Source organism: Camellia sinensis, chromosome 7 (assembly GCF_055761805.1).
Source record: "Camellia sinensis isolate YWXY chromosome 7, ASM5576180v1, whole genome shotgun sequence".
NCBI classification, from domain to species: Eukaryota; Viridiplantae; Streptophyta; class Magnoliopsida; order Ericales; family Theaceae; genus Camellia; species Camellia sinensis.
Window position 1 is genome coordinate 183,141,177 of NC_138967.1, and position 12,620 is coordinate 183,153,796.

The following is a 12,620-nucleotide window of genomic DNA, read 5'->3' on the forward strand; positions in this document are numbered from 1 at the left end:
GAAACGTGTTAGAATTTGACGTTTACCTAGTTAAAACCTCCCCCCTCTTCGTATGAGATACGGTTAGGTACGCATGTTGGTTATACCGCCTTTGTTCCTTTCATGTGAAACGTGTTAGGATTTGATGTTTGCCTGGTTAAAACCTTTCCCCTCTCCGTATGAGATACGGTTAGGTACGCCTATTGGTTATACCACCTTTGTTCCTTTCCTGTGAAACGTGTTAGGATTTGATGTTTACCTGGTTAAAACCTCCCCCCTCTCCATATGAGATACAGTTAGGTATGCCTGTTGGTTATACCTCCTTTGTTCCTTTCACGTGAAACGTGTTAGGATTTGATGTTTACCTGGTTAAAACCTTCCCCCTCTCCGTATGAGATACGGTTAGGTACGCCTGTTGGTTACACCACCTTTGCTCTTTTCACGTGAAACGTGTTAGGATTTGAAGTTTACCTAGTTAAAACCTTCCACCTCTCCGTATGAGATACGGTTAGGTACGCCTGTTAGTTACACCACATTTGCCTCTTTCACGTGAAACGTGTTAGGATTTGATTTTTACCTGGTTAAAACCTTCCTCCTCTCCATATGAGATACGGTTAGGTACGCCTGTTAGTTACACCACCTTTGCTCCTTTCACGTGAAACATGTTAGGATTTGACGCTTACCCGATTAAAACCTTCCCCCTCTTCGTATGAGATACGATTTGGTACGTTTGTTGGTTATACCACATTTTCTCCTTCCACGTGAGACCCGTTTGGATTCGTTCACTGTTTCTCCTCTTGTGTGAGACGCGTTTGAATTCGTTCACTATTTCTCCTCTCACGTGAGACGCGTTTGGATTCATTCACTATTTTTCCTTTCGTGTGAGATGCGTTTCGATTCATTCACTATTTCTCCTCTCACGTGAGACGTGTTTGGATTCATTCACTATTTCTCCTCTGGCGTGAGACGCGTTTAGATTCGTTCGCTAATTCTCTTCTCGCGTGAAACGCGTTTAGATTTGTTCACCTTTTCCTCATTTCGCATGAGACACGTTAGGTTATTGATTTACTCGGTTAAAAAGATCAGGTGTGCCTGATGTTTACACCATCCTTCCTTCTTTCACGTGAGACGCATTAGGTTGTTGTTTTACTCGGTTAAAAACATCAGGTGTTCCTGGTGTTCACACCATCATTCCTCCTTTCGCGGGAGACACGTTAGGTTGTTGATTCACTCGGTTAAAAACATCAGATACACCTGATGTTTACACCATATTTCCTCCTTTCGTATGAGACACGTTAGGTTGTTGATTTCTCTTGGTTGAGGTCTTCCTTCTTTTTCCGTATGCAACGTGAGGGGATGTTTCTGATTGGTTGCACCGTCTTGTTATTCTTACTTCTTCCCGTGTGAGACATGACTTTCTTTTTGTTTTGATTTAAGTTTTTCATTTATGTTATCACATTACTCGTTGCATGATCATAAGTTTTCAAAAATAATCGGCTTCGCGTAGCGTATAAGTTCAGTTCCCAAAATCTTCTTGCATATCATTAACATCTTGCCCCTAAACTACGCTGGTTTGATTCCTTGCAATGAGATAAATAGGCAATCTTCAGGTTCAACCACTTGCATTGCATCTTATTTGTTTGCCCGAGTTTTACGGCCTTGTCAAAAGGGTCATCTTTGGGCTTTGACATTCACTCACGTCATGAATGACTTCGAGCTCTGTGAAAGAGGGGCAATTGTAGACACCCCATTTTGACCGACCTTAAGACGTGGGCGCTTTCTGTTGATTATCCGATGATGACAATCAGAATGTATTTCTCACAAAATCCTCAGAAAAGAGATAGAATTTGAGCTTTAATCCCAACCTTACGCCCTATTTTGGCCAAACTATTTTAGTCCTTAAAACCCACTTTTCAAAATATTTTTTTTAATGTTTCTATGATGTTCCGAGACTCCCATTTCAATTAAAATATTGCACTTTTTCAGTAAACCGAGTGAAGAACAAAGTGAAAATAAATGGAAGGGAGGTGAACTCTTTGAAAAAATATTTAAAAACATCTTTTTTATGGGTTTGGATATGTTTGGATTTGAAGGAAACATGAGGGGATGGAAGAAAATTGGTTTAGGGAAAGGATGAGCATCAAATTGTTAAGAAGGAAATGAATAGCCTTCATTAAATTAAGCATATCTCTTTGTACACTTGGATTTTAAATGTGAGGCTACCACCATTGGAAAGTAGATTTCCGAGGCTTCAATTTAGACCCAAGAACCACCTAAAACCAAGTCCGGATAAAGAAGATATGCCCATTTGAAGTTGGTCTTAAGAACATATTTTGTTGACCTGGCCCGGGGGAAATGAACAATCTTCACTAAATTAGGCATATCTCTTTGTACACTTGGATTTTAAAAGTGAGGCCACTGCCATTGGAAAGTATACTTCTGGGGCTTCAATTTAGACCCAAGAACCACCTAAAACCAAGTCCGGATAAAGGAGATATTCCCATTTGAAGTTAGACTTAAGAACAGATTTTGTTGAACTGGCCCGAGGGAAATGAATAACCTTCACCAAATTAGTCATATCTCTTTATATACTTGGAATTTAAATTTGAGACCACCACCATTGGAAATTATACTTCTGGGGCTTCAATTTAGACCCAAGAATCACCTAAAATCAAGTCCAAATAAAGGAGACATGTCCCTTTGAAACTAGTCTTAATAGCAAATTTTGTTGACTCGGCCCAAAATAGCAGTAGCCCTATTTTTCTTGGTTTTGGTTCGGTTGGGACACCCCATTTACCTATTTTCTGATCCATTCAAGTGCACCCACTCATCCTCCATTATACTTAATCATCCCCCATTGTCAAAAAGAGGTTTTGTTTGCATCCATAAAGGAGTATCCCATGCAACCACTTTGAAAATTTGTCCTCCTATCACATTCTTGTCTCCTACCATCTTTTTTGACCTTTACTCTCCCTCATTGCCTATATAGAATGATCATATTGTAAGAGAGAGAGAGTGAGGACCACGAAATTGAAGAGAAAAGAGTGAGAAAATGGTGAAAAAAGAGTGAAAATTTGAGTTTTTGAGCCAAAAACATTCCTATCTTCCATATACACCTCACACCTTCCATACAAACTGAAATTCCATCTTTCCTAGACCCAAAAATCCTCCAAAATTTCTAAAATGGCTAAATTTCAGTAGTGATTGATCAAAAGAAAGAGTGAGTGTTGTTGAAAGTGAGAAAAAAATAAAAGAGTTAGCCACTTTTCCACCATACATACCCAAAGTTTCATTCTAGTTTCAAATTGAGGATTGACAACACACTTCCTAAACTTGAGGGTGATCAAGAGGAAGTTTGAAAATCAAGAAGTTCAATCTTTCTTTGGAAGGAGAATTTCTTGTCTTTCATTTTCTTATATTTTATATCTCATATGTATTTTCTTGCTTTTATTTTATAGTGTGTTGTTGTAATCTAAGTGATTTGTTTAGCTCATAATTATTTATTTATTTTATTTATTTTTATTTTATTCGCTTGCTTTAATTTCATATTAGTTTTGTTATAATCTTGCATGTTCTATCTCATATTTGCTTTCTTGTTTTAGGTTCATATTAGTTTTGTTGTAATCTTGCATATTCTATCTTATGTTTGCTTTCTTGTTTTAGTTTCATAGTAATTGTGTTGTAATCTTGTATTTCTTTGCTTATATTTTTCTTGTATTAGTCTCATATTAGTTTTGTTGTAATCTTGCATGTTCTATCTCATAATTGCTTTTTTTTTGTTTTAGGTTCATGTTAGTTTTGTTGTGATCTTGCATGTTTTATCTTATTTTTGTTTTCTTATTTTAGTTTTATAATAATTATGTTGTAATCCTGCATTTCCTAGTTTATATTTTTCTTGTATTAGTCTCATATTAGTTTTGTTGTAATCTTACATGTTCTACCTTATATTTGTTTTCTTATTTTAGGTTCATGTTAGTTTTGTTATAAGTTTGCATTTTTTTTAATTTTACATTTATTTTCTTGTTTTTAATCTAACTAGTAGTGGTTAATTGAGCCACCTACATATTTCTTGTTTGTTTTTTTTCTTGGTTTCACAATAAGACAGCTTTTGCTAGGGCTAGTTGGTCGGTCCGTTAGCTTTTTTTAGACAATATGGCATTGTCTTCGAATGTTAACCAACTTTCAGTTGTTTCCAAGGGACATGAAACTTCTTTTTTTTTTTTTTTTTTGTTTATTTTTTTTTGAGTGTATTGTGAGGTTTTATTTTGTTGTAATATTCTTCTCACCCCCCCTCTAATTTGGTTTGTAATAATTTATTCAAAGTGTTGTAATAATTTCTCGCCTCCCTTCTTTCTATCCCGTTCTTTTGTGAATATGCATCATGTTTATTTTGTTTTATTTTTTGTCATTATATTCATGCTTTGCATCTATATTTCATGCATCGTGATTTGGCTAAGTTGGCATTTGTGGATTTAATCAATTCCTATGTGATTATGTGCGCTACCTCATGTTCTTGAGATGATTCACATGTCATATCTTAGAAGTCGAATCTTTAGTTGCATCTCATGAGTGAATTGCATTAGGATTTTGTATAAAAGATTATGCATGTTTTACTAACTTTGTTTTGTAGCTGTTCGAGGGACGTCAGTAAATATGTAAGTTTTTATGCTTTAGCATCCCATTTGTGTGCGTTTTTCTAATTATGTTTAATCCTATCATGTGGCTACTTGTTTACTTGATATAACTGTATGAATGCCAGTGGATGAAGTTTGTGTCGCTTAATTTGGAATAGTATTGATTTTCATGTTTGTAAACTCAATATATTTGGGTTGTACATCTCCAAAACTCTTTCAAAACTACATTAAATCAAATTATTCCAAAATAAATGACACTATCTATGCTTGTATGCTTCACATAGCAATTTTTTAGGATTTATTAAATAATTGAAATATGAACATATAAAATAAATAAAATTCATATCATGGTTTAGTAAAGGTTGATCTTTTGATCGGGTGAGTGAGGGTGCTCAGTTAATTACCTTCCCTTCTCATACCTAAGGTTCCGAACCGAGACAACTTTGGTCATGACAAACAGTGGCCTTGGCACGAGTCATGGGTTTCCTAATTTCTCAAAAATATTATGTGGCGACTCTAAGATCTGATGACGCAGTCCATTTCTAGCAAAAGGTTTTATAATAAAATGAATTTTCTAAAAGTTGCCAAATCTGGACTCTCATCTATATTTCACATTGCACTAGTGAGACTAGATCAAAGAGACCGAGGGAGTCCGAACAGTTTAACGCGCGGGTACCCCCCAGGCGTGTTACAGTGTCCGTCAACAACATGATTGTCTCGGCTCGGGAACTTAGGTACAAGAGGGAAAGGTCATGAATTGAGCACCCTCGCTTGCCCGATCGAAGATCGGCCTCTACTAATTATGATTTGAATTTTATGTACATTATGTACTCTTGTTCTGGTATTTTTAAGCTAGCATTACTATGTGATGCGCAAACACACAAGTATAGACTAACTTTGCAAGAATTGAAACATTTCAAGTCATGTTGGGTTTTGAAAATTGTTTCGAAATATGTACCACTTAAAAAAATGACCACATATGAACATGCTCGAATTATTCCAATTCAAGCAACAAGCCTTCATCCACAGGCATTCAAGCAGTTATAGCACTTAAGTACTTAGACTCATGACAAGCATGCTAAACATAGCAACAATGGCAATCACACTCATGCAATTATGCTAAAGCGAGTAAAGACTCACCTAGTACTCCAAACCAAAAAAGAAAATTGTTAGAAAAATGCATGATTCCTGACTATGCAATATGATTAATGCAACACATGCGATATGCAATCTAAATAGGCTCAGTTACTTAACATGGCATATGAAACAATTTGATAACATGCAGTCTAAGCACATATTCAAAGAAGTATTGAACTAACGATGCAGTTAGAATGATGAATCGAGCCTAGGTGCATGCAATACAAGTGGATGCGAATCATGAAGCATGCTAAACGAAATGTGATATCCCTAAACTAACCATCACAAGCTAGTAAATAAAGGGAGAAAGACGTGGGATTGGAAGACATACACATTATTACATTATGCTCTTACAAAGGAGAGTCCGAATGAATAAACTAGCTAAGGTAGAACTAATTAAGGTAAGCTAATTAGACTAAAGCTAATTAAGCTAATTATTACAAAACAAATGGAATTTAGTTAAACTACTTAACTAATTAAATAATTATACCACAAGTGCAATTAAAATAAGTAATTAAACTAAGCGACTAGCTACTCCGCCTCGAGAAACGAGGGATACTCATGTGTATGCACGGTTTTCACCTGAAAATGCCGATGTTTTGCTTCTGAATGCCTCTGTTTGCACAGCTGAACACTAACACTGCTGCTCACTCTGTTCTGCCTTACAAACTCACTGCTGAATTTTACACCAGTGGCCGGCCGGCCATCAAGGGTGGTCTGCCAGCCATCTGCCAGCCATTGATGCATAGGTTCATCTTGCTGCAATAAAGGAGGAACAAAGCATATACAGGGTATTTTCAGGGTTTGTTTGCACAACTCACCTCTCATTTTCATGAACAAATCCAAGGAGTAGCAAGTTCGGTTCACAAACCATCAATGGATGCAATTTCATTGCGTGATGGCTTGTGAAACCAAGTATGCAAGTTCAATAAATTCAACAAAAGACACAAACCTCCTCCATTTCATGAAAGATCAAGGGAAGAAGTTGGCCCTGGAGATTTGAATCATTTCATCACTAGTGAGTATGAAATGGTCTAAGTTTCCATGTGTTCAATTAACGTCTGATTGAACACAACCACATTATTATCTTGCTCACTTTTAGTCCCAAGTTTTAGTTACTCATTTTAAGTTACCAACCATCCTTTAATTCAATTAAGTCCAATGGTGAATTAAAGTCGTCTAATGGAAAGAGGGTTCAAAACACAAGTTGCTTTGGGTATAAAAGAAACATCATACCGCTGGTAATGAACCCCTTAAGAGATTAAATCATTAAGTATGAAACCTCAATTTCATAATTGGGCAAACAAGTGACTTGAAACCACTTTCAAAGAAAAATAAAAGCTAAGAAATGAGGGAGATTGCAGAGATTATTAGTGCTGAAATGAAGTATGAAAAGCCCAAAATAAACGCTATCAACTCAAATAAGTTATGTCTAACACCTAAAACATTAAGCTTATGAGGACTATTATACTAGAAGCATGCAAAGCAAAGATCAAGTGTAAACAACAACTCAAAATAGTGCTAAAACAATCTAAATTAAAGCCTAAAACATGTTGGAAATGAGCTAAAAAAAGGCTAGAAAAATAAGCTAACACATAGAGCAAGCTAGGCTAGTAAACAAGACACAAGGAGGGGAGGCTAACCCCTCCAAATTTGGACTTCAAAACATGATTTTGGCCATTGAAAAAGCTCTGAAATCAGTATTTAAAATCTTGGAGAAAGATAGTAAAATGGTGGGAAACACAAGGGCAAAAGCCTCCAAAACAAGGTATAAAGAAGGGCTATCAACCCCTCAACCTTTAATGGCCTTAAACCCAAGCTTCAGCCCAAAAAACAAAGAGTTTTGAAAGCTCAAAACAATGGAAAAACAGTAGGAATAAAAGCAAAGCAAGCAAGCAAATAAGTAGAGCCTTATACCTCTTGAAGAGAAGAAGCAATTCCAAGCAACAATATAAGCAAACAACACCTTCTAGAGCTCAAACCAAGCTCAAAAGTACCTCAACTCAAAGGTCAAGAGATTTGGTTGAGGATGTATATGCAAAGGTTGAAGAATTGTAGACAAAAGTGTAGAGATTTGGTAAAAAGAGAAAGAATTGTAGAGAGAGGAAAATTTTTGAGTTCAAAATTTTCTAACCTTCAAAACAATATGAGAGGTCTTCTATATATAGAGAACCAAGCAATTCCCTTAAAAACATCTAGCCTTACATGTGGGTGAAGGTCCATACATCTGTGCAAACTACTTGCACAACTGGCATAAAATATCTGCAAAACACACTGGTGGTCGACAAGCCACATCAGTGGCTGGCAGCCCAAAAGTGATGGCTGACAGCCTCTAGGGATGGCCGGCAGGCCACCAGAGGTTGCCAGCTGAAAAGACCAAGGCATGGTCCAAAAATGAGGCAGAAAGGGTGTAAGGTTTGAAAGGCTCAAAGTTGTGGCATTCTGTTGAGGCCTTCTAGCACTTGGCGAGCAAATAAACTCATCATCGGGTGTGTATGCAAGGATGTCCAAGTCGTAAGAGCCATAAACAATGGGGTTTCTACAGGGCCATAGATCAAGAGGAATGATGGAATATCTCATTAAAGATAGAATTTTAAGTTCACTTGATTTTTCTGATTTTAGTACTTGTGTGAATTGCATTAATGGAAAATACACAAAGACAAAGAAAAAGGGTGCTACTAGGACTACTGAATTATTAGACACAATTCATACGGATATATGTAGTCTTTTTGCTTTATTTTTAGCCGAGAATGGTATTGTTGCTAACTACACAATGCCCGGTACACCTAAGCAAAATGGTGTAGCTGAGCGACGAAACCGTACTCTTTTGGACATGATAAGAAGCATGATAAGTAACTCTTCTTTGCCATGTTTTTAATAGGGTTCCTAGTAAGGCTGTGCCTGTAACTCCTTATGAGTTGTGGGTTGGTAAGAAACCCAATTTGAATTATTTACATGTATGGGGTTATCCTGCTGAAGCAAAAAATTTCAATTCATAAATAAAGAAATTAGACCCTAGAACTATAAGTTGTTGTTTCATTGGATATCCTGAGAGATCAAAGGGTTTTAGATTCTATTGTCCCACTCATAACAGAAGAATTGTTGAAACTAGAAATGTTGTGTTCTTAGAGGATGAAGACATTAGTGGGAGTATGAATCTCAAAAATATTTCTTTGGAGGAAAATCATGCTTTTACGCCTTTCATAATTATCCAAGAAAATGAAGTACCTAAACCTATTGTGGATAATGTTGGTACTTAAGAGATTTCTCACATTGAAAAAGAAGTTGTCCCAGTTGCAAAACAACTTTTACGCAGATCACAAAGAGAAAAGAAACCAACCATATCAGATGACTATGAGGTTTACCTAAATGAGTGTGATATAGGCTTGGAGAACAATCCTGTTTCTTATGCCCAAGCCATGAAAAATGGAAATGCAACTCAATGGTTAAATGTCATGAAAGATGAGTTAAAATCCATGAAAGACAACAATGTCTGGGATCTGGTAAAATTGCCTAAGGGAGCCAAAATTGCTGGATGCAAATGAGTTTTTAAAACCAAGCGTGATCCTAAAGGCAATATTAGTTGCTAAAGGATACACTCAAAGAGAAGGGATGGGATATAAGGAAACTTATTCTCCTGTTTCTAATAAGGATTCCTTGAGAATAGTCATGGCCTTAGTAGCTCATTATGATTTAGAGTTATATCAAATGGACATTAAAACAACCTTTTTAAATAGTGACTTGTATGAAGTGGTCTTCATGGACCAACTTGAAGGTTTTTCAGGATAAAAGTAAGGAAAATATGATTTGTAGGCTTAAGAAGTCCATATATGGTCTAAAGCAGGCATCTCGGCAACGGTATCTTAAATTTCATGAAGTTCTTACAAATTTGATTTTAAAGAAAATGTGGTTGATTAATATGTCTACCTTAAAATCAGTGGGAGCAATATCTGCATTACAGTTTTGTATTTCGATGGTATATTGCTTGCTACCAATAATTTGGGAATTATATATGAGACAAAGAAATTCTTTACGAAATTTTTTGAAATGAAGGATCTTGATGAAGCCTCTTTTATCATTGGGATAGAAATTCACCGAGATAGGTCTTGTGGTATTTTAGGATTGTCCCAAAGAACCTATATCGAAAAGGTTCTTAAAAGGTTCAACATGTAGAACTGTTCAAGTAGTGTTGCCCCTATAGTTAAGGGTGATAAATTTAGTGAATTTTAGTGTCCTAGAAATAATTTAGAAAGGGAACAAATGAAAGAGATTCCTTATGTTCAAGTTCGTACACGTCCTGACATAGCATTTGTAGTTGGTAAGCTTGGTCAATACCAAAGCAATCCCGGACTTGATCATTGGAAAGTAGTTAAGAAAGTGTTGCGATATTTACAAGGCACTAAGATTACATGTTTACTTATCAAAGAATAGGCAACCTTGAAGTAATTGGTTATTCAGATGCTGATTATGCTGGGTGTAAAGACACTCGAAAGTCCACTTCTTGGTACAATTTTATGCTTTCTAATGGACCCATTTCATGCTTTCTAATGGACCCATTTCATGGAAGAGTCATAAGCAATCTTTGAAAGCCTCTTCTACTATGGAAGCAGAGTTCATAGCATGTTATGAAACCACATGTCATGCAGTATGGCTAAAGAATTACATATTTGGATTACAACTTGTTGATTCAATTTCGAGGCCTTTACAGATTTACTATGATAATGATGCTACTGTTTGGTTCTCCAATAATAACAAAACTTCAGGAGGATCAAAACATATTGATATCAAGTATCTAGTTGCTAAAGAAAGGGTTCTGAATCAAACTGTTTCCATCTCTCATATTGACAGTACACTCATGTTGGCAGATCTTTTAACTAACGGTCTCACACCAAAGCTCTTTCAAGAACATGTTGCGCACATGGGCCTAGTAGAAAGTTTATCATGTTTAGACTTGAAGTGAGTGTATTAGGTTCGTGATAAATGCTATGTTATAATCATCTTATATTAGTAATGATTATGTTTGTTGTTTTCATTCTTCATACTTGTGCGTAATTTAGAAGAAGATATAAATAACAGGACTGTTATAGATGAATTAGCATTAATCATCATTATGTTGTTAATGTTATCCCTATGATTTAAGATTCACTTATTCATGTTGATGGAAAATATTAACACTATAACCATTGTACAGTCTTGATCAATGTGTAAATCATTGACTACAATGATTTGGTGCTAATAATTTCGTTGAACAAAATTTAATGGTGATGGGGCAATCTTCTAGTGGGAGAACGTTGGCTATATTATGATAATCTAGTGACGTAATATAATCATGCAAGCCAAGTGGGAGATTATAAGAATTTTTTTCTAAATATGGCTTAATGTGGCTTATACAAAATTATACTATATTCATCTCATTAAGTAATATACATGTACGTCAATTAGATGGTGACTAATCATTGATGAATGCACTTATATATACATAATGTATAGAAGACTAATAGGGATAGTGTCAATGCATTGAATGTACTTATTATGAATGTAGAAGATACATTAATCTATCTAATGAGGTTCATTAAATGAATGGGTTCATTGAATGAATGGATTCCTTGATGGGAAGACTACTAGTATAAATAGTGTAAGTTCCCATACCACACTCTCTATCACAAAACTCAAGTTGTCAACACAAGAAGGCTCTCATCGCCTAGAGAGAGAGAAGTGGTTTAAAGATATTAGACACAATGTTTTAAAACCTGGACTGGACCGGCCGGCCGAACCGGTTGGACCGGGAACCGGGCCTTGTTCTGGTCCGGTCAACCCCCTAAAACCAGAGTAGGATGAAAACCGGCTTAGAAATGAAAAACCGGTGAGCTCGGCAGTTGAACCGGGAAAACCGGTGACCCGGTCCCGGTTTGGTGGGTTGGACCACCGATTTGTTTTCTTTTTTTTTTTTTAATTTTCTTTCTTTCTTTCTTATATATTTATATATATATATATATATTATATATTTCAAAATTTTGACTAAAAATTCTTACTTTAGGAGTTTCCTCTCATAAGGAAGAGTCTCATTGGAAGTTTAAGAAGATTGTGAAAGTTTATTCCTATTTATAGGAAAAGATTTTTCAAAGAGAACCTATAAAATTCTATGTGAGATTCAATCAAATTATTTGAAACATATTGATTGGAGAGAGAGTTGAAATTTTCATTTCCCTCTAAAATTAAACCTAACATTCAATCAATTTGTTTGGAGGGAATATTTAAAAAATTTAATTTCTTTAAAACAAGTAACTTTTTTTTATATCAATTATGACTTTATTAAATATTATTAATAAATACTATACAACAATTTTTATTTTTATTTGAGTATTTATATATATTTTTATTTATTTATAATTTTTAATTATATTTTTTAATTATACAATATTAATTATGACGTCACGGTTCGACCGCTTTGGCCCGACGGTTGAACCGGTGACCTGTCTACCAGGTTCCTTTTTCGGTTCGCTCACCAGTCCGGGTTTCAAAACATTGATTAGACAAATAAAGAACTTGAAGATCAATGTCTTCTATTCAAGGTTTCTCTTTTTCAAAAGAGGTTTTGATACTATCATGGATCAAGGTACGTATACACTTATTTTGTATAGTAGAAATTCATATAGTTTTCATGTATAGAATTGAATCCTTAACGGTTTTTAGTTTATGTTTCGCAAAGTTTTCTATCACAATCTCCCCTATCCAAACCTCTAAATGAACATCACTATAACATTTGATGGCTTTAATAGAGAAAAAGTTTAGTTTATATTTCATTTACATTTCACTCATTTTTCTCTTTCTATTTCCTAATTCCTACTCAAATCCATAATCCAAAAGGTG